Source organism: Capsicum annuum, chromosome 12, assembly GCF_002878395.1.
Source record: "Capsicum annuum cultivar UCD-10X-F1 chromosome 12, UCD10Xv1.1, whole genome shotgun sequence".
NCBI lineage: Eukaryota > Viridiplantae > Streptophyta > Magnoliopsida > Solanales > Solanaceae > Capsicum > Capsicum annuum.
Genome location: NC_061122.1, coordinates 113,492,600 through 113,502,244, shown reverse-complemented (window position 1 = coordinate 113,502,244; position 9,645 = coordinate 113,492,600).

Below are 9,645 nucleotides of genomic sequence, written 5' to 3'. Positions count from 1 at the left end.
TTTTTCTTATCTGTAATTTACCTAAATATGTTAGAGCTTCAAAGCTGGAAATCTCCATTAAAATACAACACAAAACCTAACCATGAAAGAGACAAAAAGAGAGAAAGAGAAAATATCTTTTTCTGTCCCAAATTGAATCATCTAGAAGGACCTTTGTCCTTATATATTTTTCAACATTAATGAAATTAAATACAATATAAAAATATATCTAGGCCTTCAGTTTGTAACTACTATTGGGCCTTATTAATTGGGCCTCCGTTAACACCCTCCTCAAGCTGGAGGGTGTGTGCACCGCCAGCTTGGAGAGAAAGTGATGATGAAGAGGGCCACTGAGAAACTTGGTCATGATATTAGTAACCTGATCAGCAGAAGCAACATGATGGAGAGAAATAAATTGGGCAGCAAGGCAATCACGAACATAGTGGCAATCGATCTCAATGTGCTTCGTTCGTTCATGGAATATAGGGTTCTTGGCAATGTGAAGAGCAGTCTGGCTGTCACAATAGATAGGAACAGAAGAAGAAATATGAAGACCTAAATCAGTAAATAAATGTATAAGCCAAACAATCTCAGCAACCACTTTGCATAAAGCGTGATATTCAACCTCAGCTGAAGAAAGAGCAATGGTGGGCTATTTTTTACTCTTCCAAGAGATGGGACATCCATCGAAAAACACATAATAACCAGTGATAGACCTCCTCAAAAGAGGACATGCAGCCCAGTCAGAATCAGTGAATGCAGAAAGTGAGAAAAAAGGGAAAGCTGGGGAAAAATTTCCCTGATCTGGGGCGTTAATAGATATCGGAGAACATGGATCCCAGATTTCATAGATCAACACAAGGGGATTGTAAGAATTGACTCAGGTGCTATACAGCAAAAAAAATATCAAGTCCGATATGCTGTAGAAAATTGAGTTTACCAACCAATCTCCTGAACACAGAAGGCTCGGGTAAAAGATTCCCCATATCAAGAACCAACTTCACAGAGGGTTCCAAAAGAGATGCAACGGGAGTGAATTGGGAGCAATGGAATTCATCAAGTAGATCAGAAGTATATTTATGCTTATCTATAAGATAAACATCATCATGAGAAATAATTTCCAGCCCCAGAAAATAATGAACCAGGCCTAAGTCTTTAATCTTGAATTGGTGATCAAGAAAAGACTTTAGACTATTCATTTTATTAATGTGTGACCTAGCCAACAGAATATCATCAACATAAACCACCAGAATAACCAAAGAATCACCAACAGATTTAGTGAAAAGAGAGTAATCATTTTTGCTAGCAATGTAGCCTCAAGATAGCAAGGCTTCAGACAACTTTGAGAACCACTGTCTGGATGCCTGTTTGAGGCTATATAAGGATTTTCTGAGTTTGTAAGCCAAAGGATTTTCACAAGAAGAAGACGAAGAAACATCAAGGCCAGGGGGAATTATCATATATACATCTTCATGAAGATCACCATGAAGGAAAGCATTGTTGACATCCAGCTGGAAAATAGTCCACTGATGTTTAGCAGCAAGAGATAAGAGACATTTGACAGTGGTAAGTTTGACCACAGGATAAAAAGTCTCATGATAATCAATGCCTTCTTTTTGAGTATCACCCCTAATAACAAGCCTAGCCTTATACCTCTCAACAGTACCATCAGACCTTTGTTTGATTTTGTACACCCATTTACAAAGGATAGCCTTCTTATTAGAAGGAAGAGGAACAATATCCCAAGTATGGTTGTCCTCAAGAGCCTTAACTTCCTATAGCATGGCCTCTTGCCAAGCAGGACTAGAAGCATCCTGCTGGTAAAATAAAGGTGCATACATATATATGTCAGTACTAGACACCTTGGAATTAACTTGCAGAGAAGAAGGAATAATAGAGGAGCAGACATAATCCTAAAGATGAGTAGGAGGATGATATAATCTAGAACTCCTCCTAAGAGGAAAGGGAGAGAAAATAGATGAATAGATAATAGAAGAAACAGTGGGAGTAACATGAAGAGGTAGAGTAATAAGAGTAGGTTCAACATATACAAGAGGTGCATGAAAATAAGAAGAAGGAGAAGAGGTAGGATAAGGAAAAATATGTTCATGGAATATGTTATCTCTAGAATAAAAAATGGAGAAATTTGAGAGATTGAGAAGTTTGTATCCTTTCTTACCAAAGGGTAACCTAAGAATAAACTAGGAATAGATCTAGGTTTAATTTTATCCCTAAGAGGTGTAGGAGTAGCTGCATAAGCAAGGCACCCAAAACTTCTAAAATGATTATAAGATGGAGGGAAACCATGAAGCTTTTCAAAAGGGGAAATATTTTTCAGAGGAACAATAGGGAACCTATTTATCAAATATGTAGCAGTTAATACACACTCACCCCAGTATTTTAAAGAAAGTTAGGACTGAAAAAGTAGAGCACTGGAAACTTCTAAAAGATGCTTGTGTTTTCTTTCCACAACCCCATTTTGTTGAGGAGTGTGTGGAATGGTAGTCTGGTGTAGAATGCCTTGAATAGAAAAACTTTTGTAGATCAGTGCTATTGCCCAGTTCAAAAGCATTATCAGACCTGAAAACCTGAACAATATGATGATACTGAACTTTTACCATGGTTACAAATGCCTTTATGACAGAGAAAGTACTAGATTTAGATGACAGGAGATGTGTCCAGGTAATTCTGGTAAAATCATTCACTAATATGAGGAAATATCTGAAACCATTGTAGGTTTGGGTGTGATAAGGACCCAAACATTAATATGAACAAGTTGAAAGGGAAAAGAAGAAGTGGAATAACTAGGTTGGAAATGTAACCTGTATTGTCTATCCTTAGGACATATATCATATATAAAAGACTATTTTGATGATATCTTCCCAGTCAAAAATTCAATAGATTTCATTTTGTGGAAAGAATGTGACCAGGTCTTTGATGCCAAAACAAACCAGTTTTATTAATACTTTATGAAAAAAGAAGTACAATTGGTAGAATCAGTCACACTACAAGTTACATTGGGAAAGATAGAATCAGGGGAAGAGAAGTAGTATAACCCATGTGCAGCTTTACCAATTACCAACTGCTTCTTCAGAGAAGCGCCCTGTAAAATACAGTTAGATTTGGTGAAGATAACAGTATACTCAAGTTGAGAAAGAAGCTTGTGTATGGATATAAGGTTGAAATGAAAAGATGGGACTAAGAAGACATTGTGCAAAATCATATCAGGTCTGAGTCTTAATGACCCAGTTGACACAATTTAACCTTGTATCCATTCGGAAGGCTAATTAACTGAGGTAAATCTAAAGGGACTATATTGTGAAGAAGAGATTTATTAGGAGTCATGTGATTTGTAGCTCCAGAGTCAAGTATCCAAGGATATAGTCCTAGATTTGACACAACACTAGCATGAAAAGCAGTAAACAGTACAACAGGGTGATTGAACAGATGTACTGTGTAGCTATTGAAGATGCTGATAATGATGGAATTGATCCTTGGTCAATCTATAATCACCATCCTCAGTCTTGACATGAGATACAGAAGGGTCAGCTGAGGAGCTTTCAGATTGTGCAAGAGACAAAAACCTTCAGGATAACCATGAAGTTTATAGCACTTATCAATAAGATGTCCAGATTTTTTGCAATACTTGCAGAAAATAGGTGGTGAGGTTGAGAGACCAGAGTTAGGAGTAAAAGATTTTCTGACATCAGGTTGAGTTCTTCTAGCATCATATGGCAGTGGGGAGGAAGGAGTCCTTTTAGAATCAAAATTAAATCTTTGATTATATCCCCTTCCTACAGAAATGTTCTGAGACACTAAATTAAAAACAGCTGAATTATTTGAAAATCCAGGGATAGGAAGGGATGTCTCATGTTGCTTCTCAACATGTTGCAACATAGCATAAGAACAACTAAGGGATGTTAGTGTAGGCATCATCAGAAAGTTACTCTTACAGAGTGAATATTCATCATTTAAGCCATTAAGAAATTGGAACAATTTTTGTTGTTCCATAAACTTCCCTAAAGCCCCACAAGTATATACAGGACCAACATAAGAGGTACTCAACTCATCCTAAAGAGTACGTAGTCTAGTGAAATAGGACGAGATAGTAGAAAAACCTTGTACAATAGAATTAATCTCTTTCTAGATCTGAATATATTTAGTACCATTAAACTGACCAAACCGTTCATTTATATCAGTCCAAATGTCTTTGGTAGAATCAAAACACATTACACTAGTTGCCAATTCAGTAGACAAAGAGTTTGTAATCTATGCTATAACCATGTTGTTGCACCTTTCATAGAATGAAAAATAGGGAAAATTGGGTGCAGGTTTGGACACAAGGCCAGTAACTAACCCCAATTTATTCTTAGCAGACAAAACTATCATCATATTCTTACGCCAGACAACAAAGCTGTACCATCAAATAAGAGAGTTACCAAATGTGTACCAGGATTATCAGAAGGGTACAGATATAATGGATGAGTCGGGGAGATAGAAAATTCATCAAATCTAGAAGGAATAGCCACATTTTCCATAGACGTAGTTCCATATGTAGTCATATTGACTGACTTAAGACAAAATAAATTTCAGCACCTCTCAGTTTTAGTGAAACACAGAATTTACAACAAACTATGAGCGCACAAGCTAGATCTCAGACATATATATCAAAAACTAAGAACATAGAGGCTAAAAGTGCATATCTAAAAAATTTACATCATCAATAGATGCACAAGCTAGGGTTTCATCAAAATCTCAGAAATTTACATTATCGATATAGGCATAAGCTAGGGTTTTATCAAAATCCCAAATTAGGACAAAAAATATAAACAAACAGTCAACAAATTCATGAAAAAAAAAACAGTTACTTCCCTTCTTCGCAACCTGAAGAAGTAAGGCCTTGGATATACCGATTTCAAAGAGAAAACCTCAAAAATAATTACACCAAAAAACTTTCACATGAATAGAAACCCTTCGAGGGTAGTATCGGAAGATAGAGAAACTCGTAAGGATCACAAACCTATGCTCTAATACCATGTTAGAACTTCGAAGCTCGAAATTACCATTAAAATACAACACAAAACCCTAACCATGAAAGAGATGAAAAGAGAGAGAAAAAATATCTTTTTCTATCCCAAATTGAATCATTTTCAAGGACCTCTGTCCTTATATATTTTTCAACATTAATGAAATTAAAATACAATGTAAAAATATATCTAGGCCTTCGGTTTGTAACTACTATTAGGCCTTATTAATTGGGCCTTCGTTAACAGAATAAAGTAAACAAGTCAAGTATTAAGCTATTTAAAATACTTTTTGGAAGATTTAGCTTTCTTGTCAAGCAACCTTAACATTTCCTCCTATTGGTAACTTATGCACCTTGTAATTGTTCACGCTAATGGTAGGTTGTATCACTCCTGTACAGTCGAAACAACCATAGATTCTACTAACTTTTAACCCAAGTCTCTCCCTTTTAACTTTATTACCAGTTGACTAACCCCCCCCCCCCCCCCACAAAATAAAAAAAGCCCTTTCTTTAGTTTTTCCTCCAATGGTGCCTTCAAATTTGTCTTTCCCTCTAGTTTAGTGACTAGTAGTGTCGTGTCTACCTCGGGCCGACTGCAGTTATGAAGCTCCTTTTTGGCCTCTTAACTTTTAAAACTATAGGAAATACCTTGATAGATATACTACTCTAGTTTTTCAATGTATTCAATAGGGTCGTAATATTCAAATGTGACCATTGATCTAGTGCCAAATGCGGCCCTTGGTTTATGGTGGCTTTCTTGCGTGACTTCTAAATAGTCTCTATCTTAAATTTATTAAAACCTCAACCATGACTCCATTTTAATATGTGCCAGATAGAGTGGTTCTTGACTATCATTTCTGAAATGTGATAGTACACTTGTGTTTTGAGTTTCTCATTTGTTGGGCTTTACTTCCAGTTTGATGATGCAACGAAGTCTTCTCTTTCTCTGATGGTTAAATCACCTTTGATCTTATACCCTATAAACTTAAGATTGGTTCCATGTAGCTAGGTTAAGTAGGTAACATTGATTATATTGAAACTGTCCAGTGATGCATTTCTGTATTATTTGTTTTTGATGTCTTGTTGTTTTGTATAATGTCATCTGAATTGTTAGTATTTCCATATGGGTGCGGGTTGATTTTAGCAATAATGTAACTTGCGCTTGCATAATTTTCTTCTCTTTTCCGTAGGTATAAAAGTAAGAGTTGGATGAAGATTAATTGCAAGCTTAACACATTATTGGTACATCAATTACATTTCCTTCGTCATTGGACTTGTTTTAGTTTTATTTGCCCTGTAAGGAGATATTACCTTGGTACAATTTTAGTTTTCTTAATTGTTTGATTGTGGGTGAATTCTATCATTATCTGGCATGTTTTATAATTTATCTTTAATTTATTAAATTCTAATTTAAAAGATAAAATCAATATGAAATAATTAAGCATTTTTTTGTAATTAGTGACAAAAGATTTTATTATCAAAGGTAATTTTTAGCAACGATTAAATCAAGACTTTTCAAGATAAATATTTTTGTCACGAAATAAACTAGTTTGTCAAAATTTTGATTATATTTAGTGACAAATGCATTTGTCTCAATTTCTTCCTTTTTATTTGATATAAATTAATTTTGTATTTTATGACAATCGTAATTTTCAGTAATCATAACAATTTAAAGACAATTCTATATCGTCGGTAAAAAAAAATACTATTTTTAGTGACAAAATGGTGGATTTAACTACGAATTATTAACATTTATTATAATAACAAATTTGTCATTAATTAATACATTAAAGATGAAAATATTTGTTATACACAAAAAAATTATCATTAGTGATGAATATACATTTGTTCAACCACAAAATATATATAACTCTAGAGATAGTTGGTGTTGTTGCTGATTAAACCAATTAATTATGGACGATAAAATTTTGTCGGTATCAATAACCTTTTAGTGACAAAAGCATATCATCAACTACAAAAAAAAATATTTTTATGACAAACAAATTCGTCATAAATGTTACACATTTTGGGATAATTTTTTTTTTGTAGCTAATTTAATTTTTTTAGCGACGAAGCACTAAATCGTCTTTATATACATTTAGCCACCCACTTTTAGAGATGATTGATTGACAATTTTTTTTGTCATGCTAAATCTTTTGTGACAAAATATGACGTATAAGTGACAAAATTATTCGTCCTTGATAATCAAATTTGTTGTAGTGTGCCTTATTGTTTGCTTTTTTTGCGGATGATATTGTGTTGATTGATCAGACTCGTAGTAGAGTTAATGATAGATTGGAGGTTTGGAGGCAAACCCTTGAGTCTAAAGGGTTTAGGTTGAGTAGGTTCGAGATGGAATATTTAGAGTGTAAGTTCAGCGAGGTGTCTCAGGAGTTTGATGTGGTTGTTAAGATTGATACTCATTCAATCAATAAGCGAGATAGTTGTAAGTATCTAGGGTCTATGATTTAGGAGAATAGAGAGATTGACGAAGATATCACTCATCGGACTGGGGTAGGGTGGATGAAATGGAGGCTCGCCTCAAAAAACTTATATGACAAAAAGGTACCTCCTAGATTTAAAGACAAGTTCTATAGAGTGGTGGTTAGACCGACTTTGCTGTATGGGGCAGAGTGTTGGCCTGTTAAGAAGGCCCAGATTCAGAAGATAAAGGTGACAAAGATGAGAATACTTTAATGGATGTGTGGGTGCACTAGGAAAGATAGGATTATAAATGAGGCTATTTGAGATAAGGTAGAAGTGACATCGGTGGAAGACAAAATGAGGGAAGAGAGGTTGAGATGGTTTGGTCATATGATGAGGAGGGGCATGACCACGTAGATGTCCTAGTGCGGAGGTGTGAGAGGTTGGTTAGGGATGAGTTTAAGCAAGGTAAAGATAGACCAAAGAAATATTAGAGGGAGGTAATTAGACAGGACATGAAGCAACTCCAGCTTACCGAGGACATGATCCTAGATAGGAAGTTGTGAAAGAGGTGAATTAGGGTAGAAGGTTAGTATGAGTTTAGGATGTTGTTTCTTTTAGTGTACTACTTGGTGTATCTTGTATATGGTATTATTGGATATGTTGATTTTGTCCTTTTATTATTCCCTGTCTAGATTGTTTTATTTTGAGCATTGTTTTATTTTGAGCCAGGGGTAGTGGTATGAACTGCGTACACTTACCCTCCCCAGGATCCCACTTGGTGGGAATATATTGAGTGTTTATTGATCTAGAGAAGGCATATGATAGAGTTCCCAAGGAGATTCTGTGGAGGTGCTTGGAGGCTAGAGGGGTGTTTGTGGCGTACATTAGGTAGAAGACTCGTGTGAGGACGGTAGGTGGAGATTCAGAGCACTTCATAATTTTGATAGGGTTGTACCAGGGATCAACTCTTAGCCCTTTTCTATTTGCCTTGGTGATGGATGTTTTGACGCGGCATATTTAAGGGGAGGTGCCTTGGTGTATGTTATTTACAGATGATGTGGTTCTGATCGACGAGACTCGGGGTGGAGTTAATGATAAGTGGGAGGTTTGGAGATAGATGCTTGAATCTAAAGGTTTTCGATTAAGTAGAATAAAGACGGAGTACTTGGAGTGTAAGTTCAGTAATATGTCGCAAGAAGATGGAGTGGTTGTGAAGCTAGACTCTCAGGCCATCCAGAAGAGGGCGAATTTCAAGTATCTGGGGTCTATAATTCAGGGTAATAGTGAGATTGACGAGGATGTCACGCATCGTATTGAGGCAGGGTGGTTGAAGTAGAGGCTCGCTTTGGGAGACCTTTGTGATAAGAAGGTGCCCCCAAGCTTAAAGGTAAGTTCTACAGAGTGGTAGTCCAGACGGCTATGCTGTATGGAACGGAGTGTTGGCTAGTTAAGAACTCCCACATCCAAAAGGTGAAGGTGACAGAGATGCAAATGCTGCGATGGATGTGTGGACATACCAGGAAAGATAGGGTGAGGAATGAGATTATTCGAGAGAAGGTGGGAGTTGCCTCGGTGGAGGATAAGTTGCGAGAAGTGAGGCTACGTTGGTTCGGACATATAATGAGGAGTGGCCTTGATGCTCCAGTGCGGAGGTGTGAGACTCTGGCTATGGATGGTTTTAGGCGGGCTAGAGGTAGACCGAAGAAATATTGGAGGGAGGTGATTAGGCATGATATGAAGCAATTACAACTTACAGAGAACATGACCCTTGATAGGAAGGTGTGGAGGACGCGAATTAGGGTAAAGAGTTAGGGGGTGGGAGCACGGCGGTAGTAATAGGGGAGTGCTCCTTTGGGTCTGGAGTTTTTGGTTCGTAGTGATGGGACTGTAGTTTTTGGGGTTAGTGGTGTTAGTTTTTTTACATCCCGTATTAGTTTATTATGCACTTATCTTTTGTGTTTGTTATACTGTTAGTTTATTTTGTGTACCATACTAGTTTGTATCCGCTTACTTTTTGTATTTATTATACTATTATTGGTCGTAAGCTGGGGGTCTATCGAAAACAACCTCTCTACTTCTCTTGAGGTAGTCGTATGATCTGTGTACACTCTACCCTCCCCAGACCCCACTAGGTGGGAATACACTAAATATGTTGTTGTAGTCGAATATAACTCCATTTTTCAAATATTACATTTTTGTCACTTTAAAAATAA